Source organism: Eriocheir sinensis, chromosome 58, assembly GCF_024679095.1.
Source record: "Eriocheir sinensis breed Jianghai 21 chromosome 58, ASM2467909v1, whole genome shotgun sequence".
Classification (NCBI taxonomy): domain Eukaryota; kingdom Metazoa; phylum Arthropoda; class Malacostraca; order Decapoda; family Varunidae; genus Eriocheir; species Eriocheir sinensis.
In genome coordinates, this window is record NC_066566.1 from 9108424 (window position 1) to 9130923 (window position 22500).

Sequence of the window (22500 nt, forward strand, 5' to 3'; positions counted from 1 at the left end):
GGAGTAATCGACGTTATTGATTTTTTCAGATACCTGAAGACTTTAATCATATCCCCTCGTAGGCGTCTTTTCTCCAATGTAAAGAGATTGAGTGGCTTGAGTCGTTCCTCGTACGGTTGAGCCCTTAAGGATGGAATCGAGGACGAGGACGAGGAGGAGGAGGAGGAAAAGAAAGGAAATGAGTATGGAAACAAGATGGAATGGAAAGAAAAGTAGAAAATGGATAGGGAGGAGAAATGATGTAAAAAGAGGCTAAAGAAAGGGATGCAGAGGAGAATGAAGGAAGGAAGAGAAATAGGATGAGAATAGAAACTAGGAGGGAAAGGAGACACGAAAAAGGAAAAGAAGGAGGAGGAGATTGTAGGCAAAGCGTAAAGGGTGAAGGAGAAGGAAAGAGAGAAATATAATAACTAAGCTGGGGAAGAGAAAAGGAATGGGGAAGAGAAAGGAATAGAAAAGGAAGGAAACGGAGAGAGAGGTTAGGGAAGAGGAAGAGAAGAGAGGAAGAGGAACAGGAGTGTGCCGGAGAGAGGTTAGGAAGGGAAAGACAGGGGTGGAAGGGAGCAGGAGGGGGGGGTTCGGTAAAGATTCGTTTTAGGTCCGTGCCAGTATCTCATAATCTACTTTATGAAACATCACTATCTCTTCATATATCTTTTCTACAAACCTTCAACAGTCATGGAAACGCTTTGAAAATCCAATTCAAGGACTTTTTTTTTACTCCTGAAAATAGGGGATAATGGTGCGGAGCTTAGTTGACCCCGCAAACCTACATTACCTCACCCTTCACGTTGGGTTTCTCCACCTCCTCCTCCTCCTCCTCCTCCTCCTCCTCTTCCTCCTTTTCCTCCCTCTCGCTAGCTCCCCTTTCTTGACCTCTACCTCGTCGTCTTTTTCCTTTGCTATTTTATCCTCCTCCTCCTCCTCCTCACGCGTGGGTCAGTGAAATGGGTATGCCTGGGAAAGGTAAACTGAGGTAACCTGCGTGTCACAATCGGTCCTGTGTCGCCGGCTGAGGGGGTCTGCTGTTACCTGCGCGGGGTCACGGGCCAAGGGGACGGAGGAGCGCGCCGGGGTAATGAGTAGGTTATCGTGTGACCTCACCCCCCCCCCCCTTCACCCCTCTTCCCACCATCATCTTTGCCTTATTCAGTGTTGCGTCCTGGTGTTTTTTTCTTGTGAGTGTTTGATATATTGTTTTAAATGAGGGTTTGATAGTTTTATGCGTGTGTGTGTGGGGGGGGGGTGTTAATGGTTGAATGTAGGGAAGTGAGCCAGTCATGTATTGGCACAGGTATGAAGGGGTATACAGTAAGGTTAGGTTAGGAAGGTTAGGTTAGGTTAGGTGTGGGTTTTATGGTTGAGGGAAGATTGTGTGCTGATAGCGGAGAGAGTAACAGGAGGAGGCAGGCAGATGTAGAAGAAGTCACCCAACCAGCCAGGTATTAGTACAGGTGTGAAGGGGGTATACAGGAAGGTTAGGTTAGGTTAGGTGTGGGTTTTATGGGGGAGGGAAGATTTGTGCTTATAGCGGAGAGAGTAACAGGAGGGGAGGCAGGCAGAGGTGGAAGGAGTCACCCAACCAGCCAGGTATTAGCACAGGTATGAAGGGGATATACAGGAAGGTTAGGTTAGGTTAGGTGTGGGTTTTATGGGGGAGGGAAGATTTGTGCTTATAGCGGAGAGAGTAACAGGAGGGGAGGCAGGCAGAGGTGGAAGGAGTCACCCAACCAGCCAGGTATTAGTACAGGTATGAAGGGGGTATACAGGAAGGTTAGGTTATGTTAGGTGTGGGTTTTATGAGGGAGAGAAGATTTGTGCTTATAGCGGAGAGAGTAACAGGAGGGGAGGCAGGCAGATGTTGAAGAAGTCACCCAACCAGCCAGGTATTAGCACAGGTATGAAGGGGGTATACAGGAAGGCTAGGTTAGGTTAGGTGTGGGTTTTATGGGGGAGCGTAGATTGTGTGCTGATAGCGGAGACAGCAACAGGAGGGGAGGCAGGCAGAGATAGAAGAGTCACCCAACCAGTCAGGTATTAGTACAGGTGTGAATGGGGTTTAAGGGCCATATTCTTAAACGTAAAAGAACATAAGAACATAAGGAGTCTGCAAGAGGCCGGTTGGTCTATCCAAGGCAGCTCCTGTAAGTCTAATCCCACCTTACCTCACTATCCATGTTAGATCGTTAAGTGGTTTGTTAGTTTGTTTGTTAATGGGTAGTCAAACAGCTGTATTACCGTTAGTTAGGTAGGTTAGTTAAATAGATAGTTTGATAGTTAGTTAAGCAAAGTCAGTTAGTTAATTTTACTATATTCTGTATTTATTTATTTATTTATTTATTATTTTTTTTATTTTTTTTTTTATTTTGTTATTGTTTTTTTCTTTTTCCTTTTCTTTCTTTTCTTTTTTTCTGTTTGTTTTCTTTTTCTTTTCTTTTTCTTTCTTTTTTCCTTTGTGTTTTCTTGCTGTTGGTTTTCTTTTTTGATGTTCTTTTTTGGTTTTCTTTTTTCCTATCATCCTTTTGTTGATGTTCGTTGGTCTGGGTGAGCCGCTTTCCTCCCAGAAGAGACCCACCCATAATTTTGGAGATGTTGTTAGGGCCGAAAGGTGGATGATGTTTGTTTTATTTTATTTTATTGATGTCGTGTTTTTCGTTCTTTTTATTGCTTTTGTTTTCTTTTTCGATGTTTTCCTGTTTTTTTTCTTTTTACTTCTTATCGATGCTTTTTGTTGTTATTTTTTTCCTATCATCCTTTTGTTGATGTTCCTTGGTCTGGATGAGCCGCTTTCCTCCCAGAAGAGACCCATCCATAATTTTGGTGATGTTGTTTGGGGCCGAAAGGTGGATGATGTTTCTTTGTATTTCTCTTTTCTTGATGTTGTTCATTTATTTCTGTTGCTTTTCTTTTTCGATGTTTTTTTCTGTTCTTTTTCCATATTTTTTTTTTTTGGTGTTCTTTTCTATATCATCCCTTGTTGATGTTCTTTGGTCTGGGTGAGCCGCTTTCTCCCCAGAAGAGACCCACCCATAATTTTGGGGATGTTAGTCAGGGCCGGAAGGTGGATGATGTTTGTTATATTTTTCTTTCCTGGATGTGTTTTTCTTTATGTTTTTTTGATGTTCATTTATTCATATCATCCTTTTGTTGATGTTCTTTGGTCTGGATGAGCCGCTTTCTCCCCAGAAGAGACCCATCCATAATTTTGGCGATGTTAGGGCCTAAAGGTGGATGATCTTTTTTGTTTCTTTTCTTGATGTTTCGTTTCTGTATTTTCCATTTTTCTGGTGTTCTTTTTTATTTTCCTTTCCTTTGGTGTTCCCATCGCGTGGATTGTCTACGACAGTATAACGAGCACCACAAGCCCGGGTTTGTTTAGAGTCTGCTCTCCTAGGCAGATTGCCTACCACGGCTGACGAGCTCCACCTGCCCGGGTTTATTGTTCGGAGTTTTCTCTCCTAGGCAGATTACCTACCACGGCTGACGAGCTCCACCTGCCCGGGTTTGTTTAGAGTTTGCTCTCCTAGGTGAATTGCCTACCACGGCTGACGAGCTCCACCTGCCCGGGTTTGTTTAGAGTTTGCTCTCCTGGGAAGACTGCCTACCACGGCTGACGAGCTCCACCTGCCCAGGTTTGTTGTTAGGTTTGCTCTCCTAGGTGAACTGCCTACCACGGCTTACGAGCCTCACCTGCCCGGGTTTGTTTAGAGTTTGCTCTCCTAGGTGAACTGCCTACCACGGCTAACGAGCTCCACCTGCCCGGGTTTGTTTAGAGTTTGCTCTCCTAGGTGAACTGCCTCCCACGGCTAACGAGCCTCACCTGCCCGGGTTTGTTTAGAGTTTGCTCTCCTAGGTGAACTGCCTCCCACGGCTAACGAGCTCCACCTGCCCGGGTTTGTTTAGAGTTTGCTCTCCTAGGTGAACTGCCTCCCACGGCTAACGAGCTCCACCTGCCCGGGTTTGTTTAGAGTTTGCTCTCCTAGGTGAATTGCCTACCACGGCTGACGAGCTCCACCTGCCCGGGTTTGTTTTGAGTTGTCTCTCCTAGGTGAATTGCCTACCACGGCTGACGAGCTCCACCTGCCCGGGTTTGTTGTTCGGAGTTTGCTCTCCTAGGTGAATTGCCTACCACGGCTGACGAGCTCCACCTGCCCGGGTTTGTTTAGAGTTTGCTCTCCTAGGTGAATTGCCTCCCACGGCTAACGACCTCCACCTGCCCGGGTTTGTTTATAGTTTGCTCTTGAACTGCCTACCACGGCTAACGCTCCAGTTTGCTCTCCTAGGTGAACTGCCTACCACGGCTAACGAGCTCCACCTGCCCGGGTTCATTGTTCGGAGTTTGCTCTCCTAGGTGAACTGCCTCCCACGGCTAACGACCTCCACCTGCCCGGGTTTGTTTAGAGTTTGCTCTCCTAGGTGAACTGCCTCCCACGGCTAACGACCTCCACCTGCCCGGGTTTGTTTAGAGTTTGCTCTCCTAGGTGAACTGCCTCCCACGGCTAACGACCTCCACCTGCCCGGGTTTGTTTAGAGTTTGCTCTCCTAGGTGAACTGCCTCCCACGGCTAACGAGCTCCACCTGCCCGGGTTTGATAGAGTTTGCTCTCCTAGGTGAATTGCCTCCCACGGCTAACGAGCTCCACCTGCCCGGGTTTGTTTAGAGTTTGCTCTCCTAGGTGAACTGCCTCCCACGGCTAACGAGCTCCACCTGCCCGGTTTTGTATAGAGTTTGCTCTCCTAGGTGAACTGCCTACCACGGCTAACGACCTCCACCTGCCCGGTTTTGTATAGAGTTTGCTCTCCTAGGTGAATTGCCTCCCACGGCTAACGAGCCTCACCTGCCCGGGTTTGTATAGAGTTTGCTCTCCTAGGCAGATTGCCTACCACGGCTAACGAGCTCCACCTGCCCTGGTTTATTGTTCGGAGTTTGCTCTCCTAGGCAGATTGCCTACCACGGCTAACGAGCTCCATCTGCCCGGGTTCGTAGCCGGAAGATCTCCGGCACCTCCGTCGGGGCCCCGAGGGACGCCGAGGAGCCCTGCCTGGAGCCCTCCAGTCCTGCCATGCTCGCCAGGGAGACCTTGGGCTCGCTAGCGCTCCACACCCCCGCCGAGGTGAGGATGCAAGAACTCGCTTCTTAAAACTACCAGACTGGATTATAAAATTAATCATAATTACTGTGAAGGGGCCGGTCACCGCGCTTATCGGTTCAGGGATGGAAGACCGACGGGCCTGGGAAACGCGCACAAGCATCCAAAGGAATCCTCGCGACGGCTCGCGACGCAGCATCCGTTTCCCTTTTCTTTCTCATTCCAATGTTTTTTTTATTATATTTTCCTTCTCTGATTGATTGATTGATTGATTTTACTTATTAGGAATCTGTTCACCAATTAACATCATTCAGGTATGCATTGCACCCACACACCTGCCGAGAGAAAACACCAGTGAGAGTGCTGACGCTCACGAGGACGGCCCGCTAGAATTTCCTAACATTCGCATCGAGGCCCACTTCTCTTTAGTCGTCTGTCTCTTTATTTTTCTCTTCTCTATTTCATTCTATTTCTCCCTTTCTTTCATCCTTGCTCTCCATCTATGAATTTATTTATTAATTTCTCTCTCTCTCTCTCTCTCTCTCTCTCTCTCTCTCTCTCTCTCTCTCTCTCTCTCTCTCTCTCTCTCTCTCTCTCACACACACACACACACACACACACACACACACACACACACACACACACACAGCTTTCGTAGGCGTTGTGGGTATTGCCAGGGGTAGTTTAATGACCCTGGTGGTAGTCTGACCTCCTATTTATACTATGGACCTCAAAAAAACTCATGAGAATCCGACTGATCTCCTTTGACCCCTGTGAAAAAAGTTGGTATGAGAGACAGAAGCGTCTGAGAATACCGGCCTAGGAGTTGTCATGTATAAGTCGAGTGTCCTCTTGTTGGGTTAAGGATATGCACTGTTAATTATTTATTCATTTATTGGCATCACAGGAGGCGGCTCAAAGACAAAACAAAACACACTCACTAAAAAAACACCAACCACTTCTCCCACAATCAGAAAACACTCACCATCATGTGTTTTTCTTTTTCTCTCTCTACCATTTATATATTTATTTTCGCATCATACCAGGCAAACATTAACACACAGCACACACACAAAAAACGATAACCACTTCTCCCACAATCAGAAAACACTCACCATCATGTGTTTGTTTGTTTTCTCTCTCTACCATTTATATATTTATTTTCGCATCATACCAGGCAAACACTAACACACAGCACACACACAAAAAACGATAACCACTTCTCCCACAATCAGAAAACACTCCCCACCATGTGTTTTTCTTTTTCTCTCTCTCATTTATATATTTATTTTCGCATCATACCAGGCAAACATTAACACACAGCACACACACAAAAAACGATAACCTCTTCTCCCACTATCAGAAAGCAGTCACTATAATAAGCTTTTTCTATTTTTTCTCTCCCATTTATCTAGTTATTTTCGCATCACAGGAGGCAGCTCAAGGGTAAAACAATAACACACCCAAAAAAACTAAACCACTTCTCCAACAATCAGAAAGCAGCCACCATCATGTGCTTTTCTCTTTTCTTTTTTCTCTCGTTTATCTGTTTATTTTCGCATCATAGGAAGCAGCTCAAAGGTAAAACAATAACACACAAAAAAGTCTGTAAACCGCTTCTCCCACAAACAAAGGAAAAAAATAGCTGCCATCAAGTGCTTTTTCTCTTTTTTTCTTTTCTTTCATTGATTCATTGATTTTTCACATCATAGGAGTTTCATTTGATGTTGATGAAAGTTCAGCATGCAGCTTTTTTTTATTTATATTGTCATTGTGCGGAACTTATTCTATGAGTATGTCGGAAAAAATGACTGAACGGGTAAATGTTATGAAAGAGATGGGGAAGCAAAATGGGGTTCAATCCTTATGAGAAGAAAGATTTATTATTATTGGGTCTGGATTAAAGTCTTCCTCCACCTCTTCTGCTGCTTCCTCCTCTTCCTCCTTTTCTTCCTCCACTTACCCTCTTCTAGGTTCTATCTGTACACCTCTGTATAGTTTCTCGTGGAAATACTATAAGAATACACAGTCGTTCCACGCACAGCATGATGACGTCACACTCTCATCTGACCTAAATCTAGGCTCCAGGGTTCTCATGAAAACAACAACAACTAAAAGTAAAGGGATGACTCATGTGTGACGAATATCATGCAAATAAAAGGTAGCGAAAACAAAGAACCTGATGTTAAGGGCCAGTCTTACAGTCCGGTACAGCACGTTTGTAAGCTCCACAACCAAACACAACACGACGAAAATTCCTTGTATAGTTTTTTTTTTTTTTCCTTACAGCAGAAGAGTCAGTTCAAGGGCATAAAAAAAAAGGTAACTAATGTGAAAAAAACACTATACAAGCAATTTTCGTCGTGTTTTGTGTTTGGTTGGGGAGCTTACAAACGTGCTGTGTGTTTACGAAAGCGCGTCGCCTCCTCTGGCGACGGCCGCGGCGACGCTGCCCCCCTCGACCCCCCGGGAACCAGGGCGACGCTGCGCCCCCTGGACCCCCATGTATATGTGACTTATTTCAGCGAGGAGGTATTTCTCGCAACACCGGCTACAGCGTCGCCGCGGCCGCCACCAGAGGAGGCGACGCGCTTTCGTGAACATTATCCCCTATTTTCATGAGTAAAAAAAAAGAGTCCTTGAATTGGATTTTCAAAGCGTTTCCATGACTGTTGAAGGTTTGTAGAAAAGATATATGAAGAGATAGTGATGTTTCATAAAGTAGGTAATGAGATACTGGCACGGACCTAAAACGAATCTAAACCGGGGGTTCTACTCAGCGTGAATATCAGTGAACAGGAGTGAAAGGCTGCATTACCATTATGCCGACCAGGCGACCCCACCCCGCTCTGATCCCTGCTGGAAGAGGAGGAGGAGGAGGAGGAAGAGGAGGAGGAGGAGGAGGAGGAGGAGAATGATGACGACGACGGCAATGACAACATGCAGGAGGAGGAGGAGGAGGCATGTAACATTAGTAGGAGCAGAAAACATAGGAACATGCTAGAGCTGACAACAGGCGGCATGTTGGCTTATTTTTATTTTTATTTTTTTTACAGCAGAGGAGTCAGTTCAAGGGCATAACAATAGGAAACAAATGTGAAAAAACACCCTGCTACTCGCTGCTCCTTATAGCGAAGTTGCCTGTTCAAATTATCTAATATATTCGTCAGTCACTTTCGGCGCCATATTACCCCGCAGTTGCAGCGCCATGATAGAACGCCCCAATAATCAATCGTCAGTCACTTCAATAATCTAAAGAAAAGATGAAAGCACTTGCTATACGTACGTACGGGAACGTTTAATTAAGTCCTGTCGCGCCAAAGTACCGTTAAATGCGATTTTTAAACGAACTGATGCTTCAGCACGAATTACTTTTGCTGCGCACTTACATCTTTCGCTGGAAGGTTTTCCTAATGGCGGACGGTTCGATTCGAGGAAAATCTCTTATCGATCTCTGTATTGCATCGCCTCACTTGAATCGATAAAACCGGTATTTCTGGTCATTAGGTTACTCTGGAGTTCGTAAACTTGGAGTAATTGACGTTAGTGAACCTTTTCCCATATACTTGAAGATAAGTATCAAATCCCCTCGTAGTCTCTTTTTTTCAGCGCAGAGAGGTTTAGTCGTTTGAATCGTTCTTCATACGAGTACGGCTATTCACGTAATCTTAACGATGACATTTTGTAAAGTGTCGGTTTACATTCTCAATTAATTCGATATTCCTATTGTAATTAAGAGACCACAGTTTCACTATGTATTCTAGGCGGGGTCTCACCAACGAATAGGCGCACCAAACATGACCATAGCTGATCCAGGATTCAGTACGTTTCCTAGCTTATAGGCGGTAATGTTATATCTGCATTTCGTAAAGAATCCTTATAACCGAAAACTAACTAAAATTATGAGTATTTTTTTTTCTTGAACAGAATATTGAATAAACAACAGAACAGTAATATAAAGATACCTTCACATTTTATACGACAACTGTAGCCCGAGGCAGCAACGCACGCCATTTTGCGGGTATAAGATTCCCTAAATAAACATATTTTTACTGCGCAAAGCAGGTGATGTCACTTATTGTGACTTCGTGAGTTTTCATATTTATCTATTTGTGTATATTTCATGGTGGCATAACTTACATTACTACTTTCAATATCACTAGTGACACGAATATGTGACTGTTTATCACAATAGAATTTCACTCAATTAAGTGAATCAGACACCATAGAAATATTACCAGTGTGTGTATGAATGAATACAAAGATAAGCACATACTTTGATTTAACTCCAGGATGTCTCGTGGATCATTTATAAATAAAAACAAAAAAATCCGGATAGGCTACTCTTTAGCCCACTACCGCCACTCGAGGCACAAAAACAGTCCCTCCGCCAAGTTTGTACCCGACATTTGGTGATGTTAGGCGCGCCTAGTATACAAAGATGACATTACTTTCCACGTCTCGTCGCACTGAACACGAGGAGGGTATTAGCTTCTTCACAGGCAGTCTCACAGTGATTGTTGTATGCTTCATGTCCCTTAAGAGATACCCCAATATCTGTTTCCTTATAAGTACAACCTGCTCCCGAAGATGTTGTATGGATGGTTGCTGGCCCAAGGTGAATTACTTTACGCTTGTCATTTGCCACTTTTCAGACCTTTGAGTAATCCAGTCAAGGTTGTTTTGGATGACTTCGCAACCGGCCGTAGCAAAGCTCTTTCCCCTACTTTAGTATCATCGAAAAGTTCGATGTTAAGGATTTTAGTCTAGTTTCTAACCGTGGTCTCAACCTTGAGCACAGGCCGGACGAGACGGATTCAGAAGATAAAGTGAAAAGAAAAGGAAGTATTTATGGAGAATGGAGGAAGACAGTAGGAGGCCAAGAATGCTTTTATGAGAACAGACCATCCTCAGTTATATTATTCAAATGCAGAACCAACAACTTAATTTTGAGTGGCAGGAAAAGATTCAACGAAGAAAAGAAAAAGTGGGACATTTGTGGGGCAGAAGAGGAAGACCTGAAGCAGTTTTAACAATGGCGTCAGGACACAACAATAGAAGGACGAAAAGGCGTTTACTACAAAGGCCAAACATAGAAAAGAAGGAGGATATCATTGGAAAGAAGGCGAAAAAGGAAAAGTGGAGGAAAAGAAACAAAACAGAGACAACATGAGAACACTAAAGGGACCTGCCGTTACAAAGGCTAAACCTCCCGTAATACACCAGGCCAGAAGAAGAAGAAGAAGAAGAAGAAGAAGAAGAAGAAGAAGAAGAAGAAGAAGAAGAAGAAGAAGAAGAAGAAGAAAAGGAAGAAGAAGAAGAAGAAAAAGAAGAAGAAGAAGAAGAAGAAGAAGAAGAAGAAGAAGAAGAAGAAGAAGAAGAAGAAGAAGAAGAAGAAGAAGAAGAAGAAGAAGAAAAAGAAGAAGAAAAAGAAAAAGAAAAAAAAAAGAAGAAGAAGAAGAAGAAGAAGAAGAAGAAGAAGAAGAAGAAGAAGAAGAAGAAGAAGAAGAAGAAGAAGAAGAGGAGGAGGAGGAGGAGAAGGAGGAGAAGCAAAAGAGGAAGGAGAAGGAAAAGAAGAAAGTGAAGAAGACGAAGAAAAGGAGAAAACATGGAAGGGCAGGAAACAGAAAGAATGTTAGTTTATAAAGAAACCAACACCAACACCAACACCAACACCACCACCAACACCACCACCAACACCACCACCAACACCGCCACCACCACCAACAACAACAACAACAATAACAACAACAGCAACAACAACAACAACAACAACAACAACAACAACAACAAGTCAAGAAAAAGGAGGAGTTGGAGGATGGAGGAGGAGAAGAAGGAGAATTGAAAGCCTATTGGAAAAGGATCTTGGCAGGCAAAAATTATAAAAGAAGCGACATAAGTCAATAAAGATGGAAAAAGATTGATCATAAATATGTTCCTTACGGGTGGCTGACCGACTGACTGATGACCGAGGAGGAGGAGGAGGAGGAGGAGGAGGAGGGGGGGGGGCAACAGAAGAAGAAGCAGTTAGCCCAGTTTTCGAGGAAGATGGAGGATAAGGAGGAGGAGGAGGAGGAGGAGGAGGAGGAGGAGGAGGAGGAGGAGGAACATGAAGAACAAGAATCAGAACAAGAAGAACAAAAGGAAGAAGATTAACAATAACAACAACAACAAACACAACAACAACAACAACAAAAACAAAAACAAACACAACAACAACAAAAACAAAAATAAACACAACAACAACAACAACAGAACATACATAAACAGGCACACAAAAATCGCACTAAATACTGACGTGACGGAGGCAGGGAGAGAGGAAGCGAGGGAAGCCGAGAAGATGGATGGCAGAGTAAGTGATGAACAACAGGGGAAGGTACGGCAGGGAAAGGAACGGCAGGGCAAGAGAAGGGACGGCAAGGGATGGGACAGCAGAGGAAGAACTGAAAGGGGCAGGGACAGCAGGAGAGGGAACGGCAGGGGTAGGATCGTCAGGGGAAGGGACGGCCGGAGAGAGAACGGCAGGGGAACTATGGCAAGGGAAAGAACGGCAAATAAAGGGACAGGAGGGGAAGGGACGGCAAGGGATGGGACGGCAGGGGAATTAAGAGCAGGGGAAAGGAAACGCTGGATAGGAAAGGGCTAGAAGAGAGGAGGGAAGGGAAGGGAAGGGAGGGAGCGAGCGAATGTCTGAGGTTAGGTGAAGAAAGGAAGGAAGGAAGGAAGGGAGGGAGGAAGAGAGAGAGTAAGTGTGGAAGGCGGAATAGAGGGAGGAGGTGTGGAAAGGAAGGAGAATAAGGGAGACAACATGAAAGAAGGGATGAAGTGGAGAGAAGGAGAGAGGGAGAGGAGGAAAGGGGATGACTGGAGACAGGAAGGGAGGGAGAGTGAAAGGTGAGGTGAAGGGAGGAAGGGAGGGAAGGAAAGAAACTGTGGAAGGTGGAAAGAAGAGAGGGAAGGAGGGGAAAAGGGAAAGGGAGAGAGGGAGGGAAGGACGAAGTGGAGAGAAGGAGAAAGGGAGAGGAGGAAAGGGGATGACTGGAGAGAGGAAGGGAGGGAGAGTGAGAGGTGAGTAGAAGGAAGGGAGGGAGGGAAGGAAGGAAAGTGTGGAAGGTGGAAAGAAGAGAGGGAAGGAGGGGAAAGGGAGAGAGGGAGGGAAGGACGAAGGGAAGTGTGAAGCGTGGAACTGACGAATAAATCAATGGAAGGAGGCAGGAAGGGAGCACGTATAAGGTGGAACGGGTGGATGAATGGGTGGAGGGAGGGAGGGAGGCAGAGAGGAAGAGAGGGAGGGAGGCCTAGGAGGAGGGAGGGAAGAAGGGACTGTGTAATTTGGAATGGAGGGAGGAAGGAAGAAAGGGAGGGAGGAAGTCTGTAAAGTTGAATGGCAGGAAGTGAGCGAGAGAGAGAGAGAGAAAGGGGGGCAGGGAGGGGACTCTTCAACATGGAAAGGAGTAGTCTAAAATTGCACAGAAGGGAGTATATAATGTTAACTAAATGAGCCGCTGTTTACCCTCAGAGCCTTTGATAGAGCGCCAGACACCATCAATAGTATCATCAACATCATTACCGACAGTATTACAATCATCATCATCACTATGCCATTATTATCATCATAGGGTTTTATTACCTTTTTAAGTATGGGCAGCGTCGGGCCAGAGTGGTTCACGGTGCCTTAAATGGTGCTGAATGACTGCCAGCTGGGAACGTAAGTCAGAACGATCTTTCCTCTGCTGGCTAAAACTGTTCCTTTCTTATTTCTTGTGTTCTGAACCCTCCCCTGTTCCCTCTGTATTCTGGACGTATAAATGATGATGACGGGGATAATAAATGATGATGTTAATGGTGGTTATGATCATTGAGCGGGCTTTTTTTCACATTTGTTACCTTTTTTATGTCCTTGAACTGACTCCTCTGCTGTAAAAATAAAAATGCTAAATGAAGATGATAGGTATGGTAAATAATGATGATGATGATTAAGGGGAGGAGGAGGAGGAGGAGGAGGTTTGTTTCATGATAGCGACGGTGACGAATGAAAATGATGATGATGATGATGATGATGATGATAAAATGACTCATCTCCATAAAATGCCACCACGAGTTTTTAATCTCCATACTTAAGTTCTCGTGATGCTTTGGCCTACATTGTGTGCCAGCCGGAGACACAGACCGCACAAAAGAGGAAATTACTACACGGTTGGCTGGCGGCTCATTTGCTATTCAGGCTATTCAGTTAATTTGGTTATGAGGCGCGTAACGATTGCCACTGAATATATATACGTTTTTTTTTTTTTAAGCTGAGTTCGTGGCCCTCCTGTATATCAACTTCATCTACTGCATGCTCACCACTGGCTTTGGATAAAATAGCGAATACTAATGTACGGTGGGCATCAATAGCTTGTGTTCGTGTCTCCGCCTGTATATCCAAATAATATGAGCTGCAACGTACGTCTTTAGCGGCGCATTGGGAAAAAATAAGAGGAAGAATCAGACACCTCGGTGAACACACACATAACATGGACCTTTTGTATCTTGAGTTCACGTTCTTATCTGTGCTTTAACTTTTTACTACATTTGAAAGTCTGACAAAAACAATACAATGTAAACTACCCTCCTACGGATTCTATCCCTCTACTTTTACCTTTGTCTACAGCTTCCTTTCACAAAGATCTATGTCTACTGTAGTAGACGGTCACTGTTCTACTAAAATTATAAACAGGGGTGTTTCACAGGGCTCTGTTCTATCACCAACTCTCTTTGCATCGTTCATATTTTTCCAAGCGAATTGTTGTAGCCATTCTCGATGACTCATCTCTGCATTACTCAACCTCATTCAACAAACAATCATATCAGAAAGATATAAACAACTAAGCTATTGATACTACGAAACCTCTGACCCTGCCATTATTTTTTAATGGGGTCGAAGGAGTTTAGTGTTCTTCATTGCCTCAAAAGCACCTGACAACTCGATATAACCTTTCAGACACTTCTCTCCTATTCTTAGATAACAAACAGCAGCCTTTTTTTATATTAAACATTCGCTGTCTGCATTTGACTCAAAATCTTAACTGAAGATTTAATATATCATCTACGTACGGCTAAATTAACTTCCTTAAGGTTAGGCGTTTTTTGCAGTCTCCACCAATGATTTTCCCCTTCCTGGAGGCCAATAATAAATAATGGCCTTTGCCGCCTCATTACGGAGCAAGCACCTCATGTGTAGAGAGAGGTCCACCCACATGTCCTTTTAGACAGTAGAAGCAAAGGCTATGTGCCTCATCCCTCTTCGTACGGACTGTGTTCTATCTCTTAAATTTCTTCGCAATGTTGCTTTACTTTCTATCTTGTATCTATGCCTTTTTGAACTTGATAACTTTAATAATTGGTAAACCTGGAACAGCCTTCCTTTGCTTGTATTCCTTTCTGCCTGCGACTTGAACTCTTTCATGCGGGAGGTATCACTACACCTCACCGACCACATCTGATCCCATTTTGAGGGGAGTAGTGCTATAGCGGGCATTTTCCCACCTTCTGTTCGCCCTTGAGCTGCCTCCTTTGATGTAAAAAAAATCAATGAATAAGCAAAAAAACGTGCCGAACACTGCCCTGGGAATGGAGAAGCGTTTGGGCAACCTGGGGAAAACTTAGCACCGTGGAATAAGTTATGTGTCACTTTTCTTACGATCATGCGATTTGGGTCACTTTGAGGCGAAGAGTATAACGGTTACGTCACCTCCAGAATGCAGATTGATGGTGTGCTTATGTTTCAGACATTGTTTCTGTCACACTTTGGAATGCTTCCCTTTTAAAGTACTCAGTGTAGAATGCGTGATCTGAATATAGATGGTGATTTTAATTTATTTTAGAAAGGGAACCAGACCAAGTTGAAAGCAAAACTTACCCGTAGTATGCTGTTCACACAAACGATGACAAAAAATAAATGAATACATTTAATTACACTTGTATCTTAAGTAATAAATAGTTTGGTGAAAGTAACTAAGCTCAAAACAAAGAGACCAGTTGAAACTTTTTTTTCTAAAATTGTGCACCTTGTATCCCCTCTTCAAATTATATAAAACACTCAAAGCCCTGATAAAAGAAATACAAATGGGACGATAAAATAAACTAATTTAATACGTCGGCATCGGGGCTGCAAGTCCTGCAGTCAAAGGAGGTGTGAGGCGCTCCTTCCCTCCGATAGCCTACAGGTCACCCTTGGGCAAGGTGTAGAACCGCCTCCCGATCAGGGTTACGTGAACCCATGGCTTGCAGGTGGTGGATGGTTATTGCGAGCACATTCTAAGGTAGAATAAGTGGTTGCAAAAACCAAAACGCTGGGCAGACGAATCTTTGATCAATGGCCAGGGTTACCTGTCCAGTACGTATGAACACTGCAACTGAAGAAGGCAACGGGTGACCACTTCAGTACTGATCCCCTGTACGATCATGGAGCAAAGCCAAAGAAATAATAATCGGAACAGCGTTAATGGGCGTCATCTTATTCCAGGCGGGGGGAGACTGTCACGCTCGGTCAGGCACTCAGTGAGCAATAGCCGGGACTTGACTGTTATCATGCGACTGTTTGCAATAAGGAGATGAGCAATAAGGAGAAGATAAGAATAGCGACATGGAACGTACGAACATTGTACCAAGCAGGAAAAATTGCTGGTGTGTGAAGGGAGATGAATAGATTGAGGACTGATATCATGGGAGTCAGTGAGGTCAGATGGCAAGGAGTTGGCGAGACAAAAAGTGAGCATGGTGTTTTTGTCTATTCAGGTGGTGATGAGGTTGTAAGAGGGGTTGGAGTTATGATGAGTTCGAGAGTTGCTGGATGCCTGAAGGGATACTGGGCAGTGTCGGACAGGGTGCTAGTGGTGAAAATCAGAGGCAAACCATTTGATATAAGTATCATGCAAGTACACGCCCCAACCAGTGAGAGGTGAAGATGAAGTAGATGAGTTTTATGACAAGTTGGATCAAGCAATAGAGTAATGTAAGAATCAGGAGATTACAGTTGTTATGGGTGATATAAATGCAAAGGTGGGTGAAGGCAGGGAAGAGGAGGTTGTGGGACCGTTTGGACTGGGGGAGAGGAATGAGAGGGGAGATGGATGGGTGAATTGGTACACAGAACGAAAGCAGATGCTGATCAATACCTGGTTCAAACAGCATCCACGTAGACTTTGGACATGGAAATCACCTGGAGGCAGAGCACGAGATCAAATAGATTACTTTACCATCAATAGAGGATACAGAAATTCAGTTACACAAGTGAAGACATCCGGGGGCAGATTGTGATAGCGGTCACGTTCCAGTTGTAGCAGACATCAGGGTGAGAGTAAATAAAGTGAGGAGAAAGAAGCTAAACCAAGAAGGGATGTACTGGTGTTGAGGAGAAATGAAGAATTAAAGCAGAGGTACAGAGTGACAGTGGAAAATGAATACGAGATGTTGAGGGATGAATGCGACGAGAATGATCCTGGACAACAGTGGCAGAGGGTAAGTGATGCAATAGATGAAGGCAATCAAAATGTACATCCAGGAAGAAAGAAGAGAAGAAAAAACAAGTGGATAACAGAAGAAATATTTGAGTTGATGAATGAGAGAAGAGATACTAAAGGTCGAGATGACAATGCATACAGAGAACTAAATAGACAGATTAAGAAGAAGTGTATAGAAGCAAAGGAGAGGTGGCTTGAAGAACAATGTAAAGAAATAGATCTTGAAAAGAGAGATTCGAGAATGATGTACGATAGGATTCGGGAAATAATAAGGAAAAGAAATATTCATGGAAGGGCTATTAAAGACAAAGATGGTAATGTACTAATGGAAACAGAAGCAATTAAAGAAAGATGGGAGGACTACATTAGAGAACTTTTTTGAGGATGACAGACAAGAGGACGAGGAGGAGGAGAATTCTGAACATGAAGATGGAGAGCAAATAAAGGAGGAAGAGGTTAAATTTGCTATGAGTAAGATGAAGAAGGGGAAAGCTGCTGGAGAGGATGGAGTGACGGTTGAAGTGTTGGAGGCCTTGAGAGAATTTGCAATAACGAATATTACAATTTTGCCCAATCAAACGTATAATGAGGTGTAATAACTTAACACATGAGCAAATCAATTTTTATACCTCTACCAAAGATAAAGGAATGTTGGAATGGAACGTTGGAATGCAGCAAGCACCGTACAATAAGCATAATGTACCAATAACAAAAATAATACTAAGGATTATGATGAACAGAATAAGGAATGAAGTGAGAGAGCAGGTGTCCTGGGAGCAGTATGGCTTCTTGGAGGGCAAAGGAACAACTAATGTGATGTTTGTGGTGAGAAAAATTATGGAAAGAATGAGTGAAAAACAAAGAAATGTGTTCCTTTGCTTTATTGACAATGAAAAGGCTTTTGATAAAGTAAGGCATGAGAAGCTGATGAAGATGCTGGAAGGTCTGGATATTGATGGGAAAGAATTGAGATTAATAAGATCGTGAGCCCCAAGCAGCACCAGCCTTCCTCCGTCCCTGGCCCGCCTCTTCCCTATTCCAGCCCCGTGTCTCCGTTTCCTTTCCGTGTCGCCGGCACCGAGACCACTCCCCCTCTTGCCGCGTCGTCCCTGTTTAGCCTCAGCCTGCTCAGTATTCAATAGGTGGCCTCCCCCGACAAAAACAGCCACCGGGGAAGAACTCACTCTCCTTAACAAATATCGCCAGACTAGCGTGGACACGTTTCCCGTACGACCCCCTTAAAGAAAGGAACGATGATAGGCCCTCTCACAGCCTCGACTACACCAAGCTAGTCACTTTTGTACCGGTCGCAGGAGATATCACCCAGGGTATCTTTCTCTTTGTGGATATGTGAGATATTTTTAAGGTTACGTTAAAAATCTATTAACGGTTTTAAATTTAAATTTTGGGGAGGCGGTGGCTGAGTGGTTAGCGTGCCGCCGCGTCCAGGAGCTCCAGGAGGGACGCGGGTTCGAATCCTGGCGGCCGCACAGCTGGGATTTTTCAGTCACCGCCGAGTGGCCTAAGACTACCCACATGCTGCCCTGGTGACCACCTATCAACCCGGACTCTAGATTACCTCTCCAAAGAAAGGCTCAAAGATGAGCTCCGGGGGTCAGTATGAGCCAAAAACAAGATGGCGATACTGTAAACACTCGCCTGCGCCAGAACGGGCTGGGCCGACCATCAGGCCCCACCAGGGAGAAGCCTAACGGCGCAATAAGCCGCGACGTAAAAAAAAAATCAGTATCATTGCGGTATATTGTAATTTCTATAATTCGGGGACTCGTTCTCTAAACGGCTGTGAGAAATATTCAAAGTTGGGATACAAAGCTTCATCCACGGCTTATTTCGGCATCTCACTGATATACAGCCACGGAGGTCGTGGGCCTGGCATATGCCGGAAAAAAAATCTATTCATGTCTGATTTATTGCGATCTTTTTCATTTCGCTTTTTTCTCGATACGGGTGTGTAAATAACATCAAGGTTAGGAAAAAAATGCTTCATTCACGGAAAAATTCGTTATCTCATCCGTGGTGGTCATGGCTTCAGTGAATGCCCGAACAAGGCAGTCTTTCGATAATTTCTCTTAAATGTTGTTCTCTTTCTCTATACGACTGTGAAAAACGAACAAATCATGTATTATTTCATATTACTGTGATTCATTTCATCGAACGGCCTTTCTATATACCAATGTGTAAGATTGCTTCAAGATTAAGTTATGAAGCTCCGTTCGCGGTTCATTTCGCTATCTCACAATAGTTTTTATCGCGGTGGCGGATGGGTTGAGGCTGGAAAAAGTCGCCACAGCCTCAAACTTTAATAAATCAGTAATGGCAGAGGTAATCGATAGCATAAACCGGAACAAAGGGGCGGGGGTATGGAGTTGTGGTGTCGTTAAAGGTGTGTTGCCGACGGCCGCCGCGCAACCTGCCCGCGCACCCACCAACCCGTCCACCACCCCCACGGCCCGTCACGCACCCTCCCACACTCCTCTCGCTCTCCCTTTACCTCCTGACGTCACCCTCCCGCCTGTAACATGGCCCGTCTCTCGCTTTTAACAATAAGAAAATTTATTACCGATAGTAACTTTAAAACCCTCACAAATTTACTTTTCTGAATATTTTTTATCGTTATTGTTGTCATTTTTAGAAACTGTTGAGTTTATTTTCGTAAATGTCCATTATTTGACCGTAGCTGTGAAAAAGAATCTAAAAGAACTGTATACATAGTTTGTGATGTTATGATAATCACACACACACACACACACACACACACACACACACACACACACACACACACACACACACACTCACACTCTCTCTCTCTCTCTCTCTCTCTCTCTCTCTCTCTCTCTCTCTCTCTCTCTCTCTCTCTCTCTCTCTCTCTCTCTCTCGTTATGCAAAGCAAATGGGCGTATATAAGCATAGTATCTGTTGCAGCATCTCTATCGAACTGCTCAGTATAATCTTTTTTTTCTCTCTTTCTCTCTTAATGCACCGACATATACATATGATCTATATCCAGATATTTCAAGAGCCTTCATTCGACTGAAAACAAAATACAAACAGCCCATACGATGGAAATCATAGTAGTAGATGACAGTAGTAGTAGTAGTAGTAGTGGTGGTGGTGGTGGTTGTAGTAAATAATAATAATAATAATAATAATAATGTATATGTTATCCACATACATGCAAATCGGCCATTACAGACACCTCATTAAGGATACACAAGCATGAGCGCGGACACACACACACACACACACACACACACACACAAGAAGGGCCAGCCTGGGAGGAAGAAGGGAAAGTGCAGGTGACGGGCGGGAAAGAAGACCATTAGAGCTCTCGCCGGACCAGAAGGTGTCTCGCGGCTCGGAAATATCGCAGTATGAAGCAATCTTAATATCGGGACATGTTCGTGGATGAATATCGCTGCACTTGTAAAATATTGATTATGATCGGAATAAATAACAATATCGAGATCCACACAAGTACTGATTTTTTTATGTATACGGACACTAAAAGTTTAAAGGCTCAGAGTAACGACATTCGCAGAGGAAGACGCGTCATTTTAAGCTGTAAAGGTGACCCCGTGCGACCAAGGACCGTCCCCTCTCAGTTAATGCTCTCCACGCATTAATGTTAATATTAGGATACTGTAGGGATTTAAAATCTGAGGGTAACATCATTCCCAGAGGAAGAAGCGCTTTGTCAGACTTTCAAGGGTCACCAGTGGGGGTAAAAATTTTCCCGTAAAGTCAGCTCTCCCGACGTTGTTGCAATATTACTGCCGGGATGCTTTAGTTAAGACATTATCAAGACACGGAGTAGTGCTATTTCTGGGACTCAGTACGTTGACATCGGGATATGGTGGTAATATTCGTCGCAATACGATGTGACATTGATTAATAAAACGGACACTATCGTAACAGTGACACTATAAATATGACACTAAATAAATATGAGTATCAAGGCACTTATTATGATATCTGGAAACGTAAATTAGCGGGACACATTGTAAAACATAAGGATCCTATAGATTATGAACATCGTAACGTCTTATTAATATCGGTAAACGCTGATACAGGACATGTTGAAGCATATCAGAACACTTTACGGGGTACTGAAACACGTCGCGGCATTGGTACGGGGACTTCTTTTCCCGAGTATTGGTGGACGTCACTCAGCAGGGCAGATTGGAAAAGGGGAGTCAGAAAATCGATAGCGACACCGGGACAACAATGGGATATACAAAAAAAAATTAGGCATTTTCTCCCTATTTTCTGTAAGTCATATTACGACAAATATTAGTATGGGTAATAACAATAACAACAACACAAAAAAGCAACAACAACAACAACAACAACAACAACAACAACAACAACAACAACAACAACAACAACAACAACAACAACAACAACAACAACAACAACAACAACAACAACAACAACAACAAGCTTCCTCGAGGTTGGACGTTCTGTATCGTCTCCGCCACTTCTCTTCCCCCTCGCAGCTGCTTTCCATATACAGGGGTCTTGTCCGCCCTCATATGGGGTATGCATCTCACGTGGGGGAGGGCACACACACACTCACACAGCTCTCTTGGACAGAGTGGAGTTTAAGGCTTTTCGTCTCATCAACTCCTCTCCACTTACCAACAATCTTCTTCCTCTTAAATTCCGCCGCCATGTTGCCTCTATTTCTACCTTCTATTGACATTTTTATGCCGATTGCTCTTCTGAACTTGATAACTGCATGCCTCCCCCCCTCTCGCGACCCCGCTGCGCACGGCTTTCTACTCAAGCTCGTCCCTATACTGTCCAAGTCCCTTACACAAGAATTAACCAGCATCTTCATACTTTCATCCCTTATAGTAAACTCTGGAACAGTCTTCCTTCGTCTGTATTTCTTACTGCCTATGACTTGACCTCTTTCAAGAGAAGTGTATCAAGACACCTCTCCTCCTGAAATTGACCTCCCTTTTGGCCACTCTTTACTTTATTTTATTTTATGGGAGTAGCGATTAGCGTTTTTTTCTACACTTTTTTTTGTTGCCCTTGAGCTGCTTCCTTTACTGTAAAAAAATAAATAAATAAATCAAAGTAAAGTACTAAGCCAGGGACCTTAGAGCCCACCCAGCTGTCATCCTTCCTTTCGTATTGGTCGATAAACGGGTACCTGGGGAAACCTGGGGAGGGTAAGCTGTGGTAACCCGGATGTCACACTGCCCCGTGTCCGGGATAATGGGTTCTTGCCCGCTACAAGCTCAAGGGTCAAGAACAGGGAGATGATCATCAGGGCAACGCGCAGCCTGGCGTTACTCCCTTATTATTATTATTATTATTATTATTATTATTATTATTATTACTATTATTATTATTATTATCATCATCATCATCATCATCATCATCATCATCATCATCATCATCATCATCATCATCATTATTATTATTATTATTATTATCATTATCATTATCATTATCATTATCATTATCATTATCATTATTATCATTATTATTATCATTATTATCATCATTATAGTTATATTTCATGTCATCCTTTACAGCTCTCCCTTTTCCTGAAGCTGATGACTTTAACTCCCAATCCTCCTCCTCCTCCTCCTCCTCCTCCAACCAGCAACTAAGATATTACTCATTGTCGTAATAACGTTAAGTTCTTTCGAATACTGGTATCCTTGTCCGTTTTTATCGCCCGGTTAGTGGTAGCAGTAATGGTAGTTCTTTCCTCTTTCCTACATAAATTCCATGCAATTCCATGGTTCTTTTTCCTTTCCTGCCAGCTTTGGCTGGAGGGATGGAGGGGTGGGGAGAAGCCTTCGCCTTTGCTGTCCTTTATCTTACACCTTTGATTAGATAGTTAGTGTAGCTTGTCACAAACAGCCT

The 22500-nt window shown here is 43.8% G+C and overlaps 1 protein-coding gene and 2 long non-coding RNA genes across 15 annotated transcripts in view; 2 read left to right on the plus strand and 1 right to left on the minus strand.

The window, feature by feature from the left end:
- Window positions 1–22500, plus strand: part of LOC126985122 (sodium-dependent neutral amino acid transporter B(0)AT3-like) — a 174208-nt gene that overhangs the window by 110549 nt on the left and 41159 nt on the right. The gene's annotated exons all lie outside the window — the stretch shown is intronic.
- LOC126985127 (uncharacterized) lies at window positions 2401–4768 on the minus strand. Of its 7 annotated transcripts, XR_007738322.1 has the most exons (5): window positions 4643–4768; window positions 4508–4578; window positions 3821–3944; window positions 3691–3755; window positions 2401–3559 (listed from the first exon to the last, which is right to left on the minus strand). It is a non-coding gene; the product is annotated as an uncharacterized LOC126985127 (long non-coding RNA). The 7 variants fall into 7 exon arrangements; XR_007738324.1 differs by lacking the exon at window positions 3691–3755 and having other exon boundaries at window positions 3886–3944; XR_007738323.1 differs by lacking the exon at window positions 4508–4578 and having other exon boundaries at window positions 3821–3950; window positions 4643–4751.
- Window positions 3708–4749, plus strand: LOC126985128 (uncharacterized). Its single transcript, XR_007738330.1, has 3 exons — window positions 3708–3788; window positions 3854–3983; window positions 4611–4749. It is a non-coding gene; the product is annotated as an uncharacterized LOC126985128 (long non-coding RNA).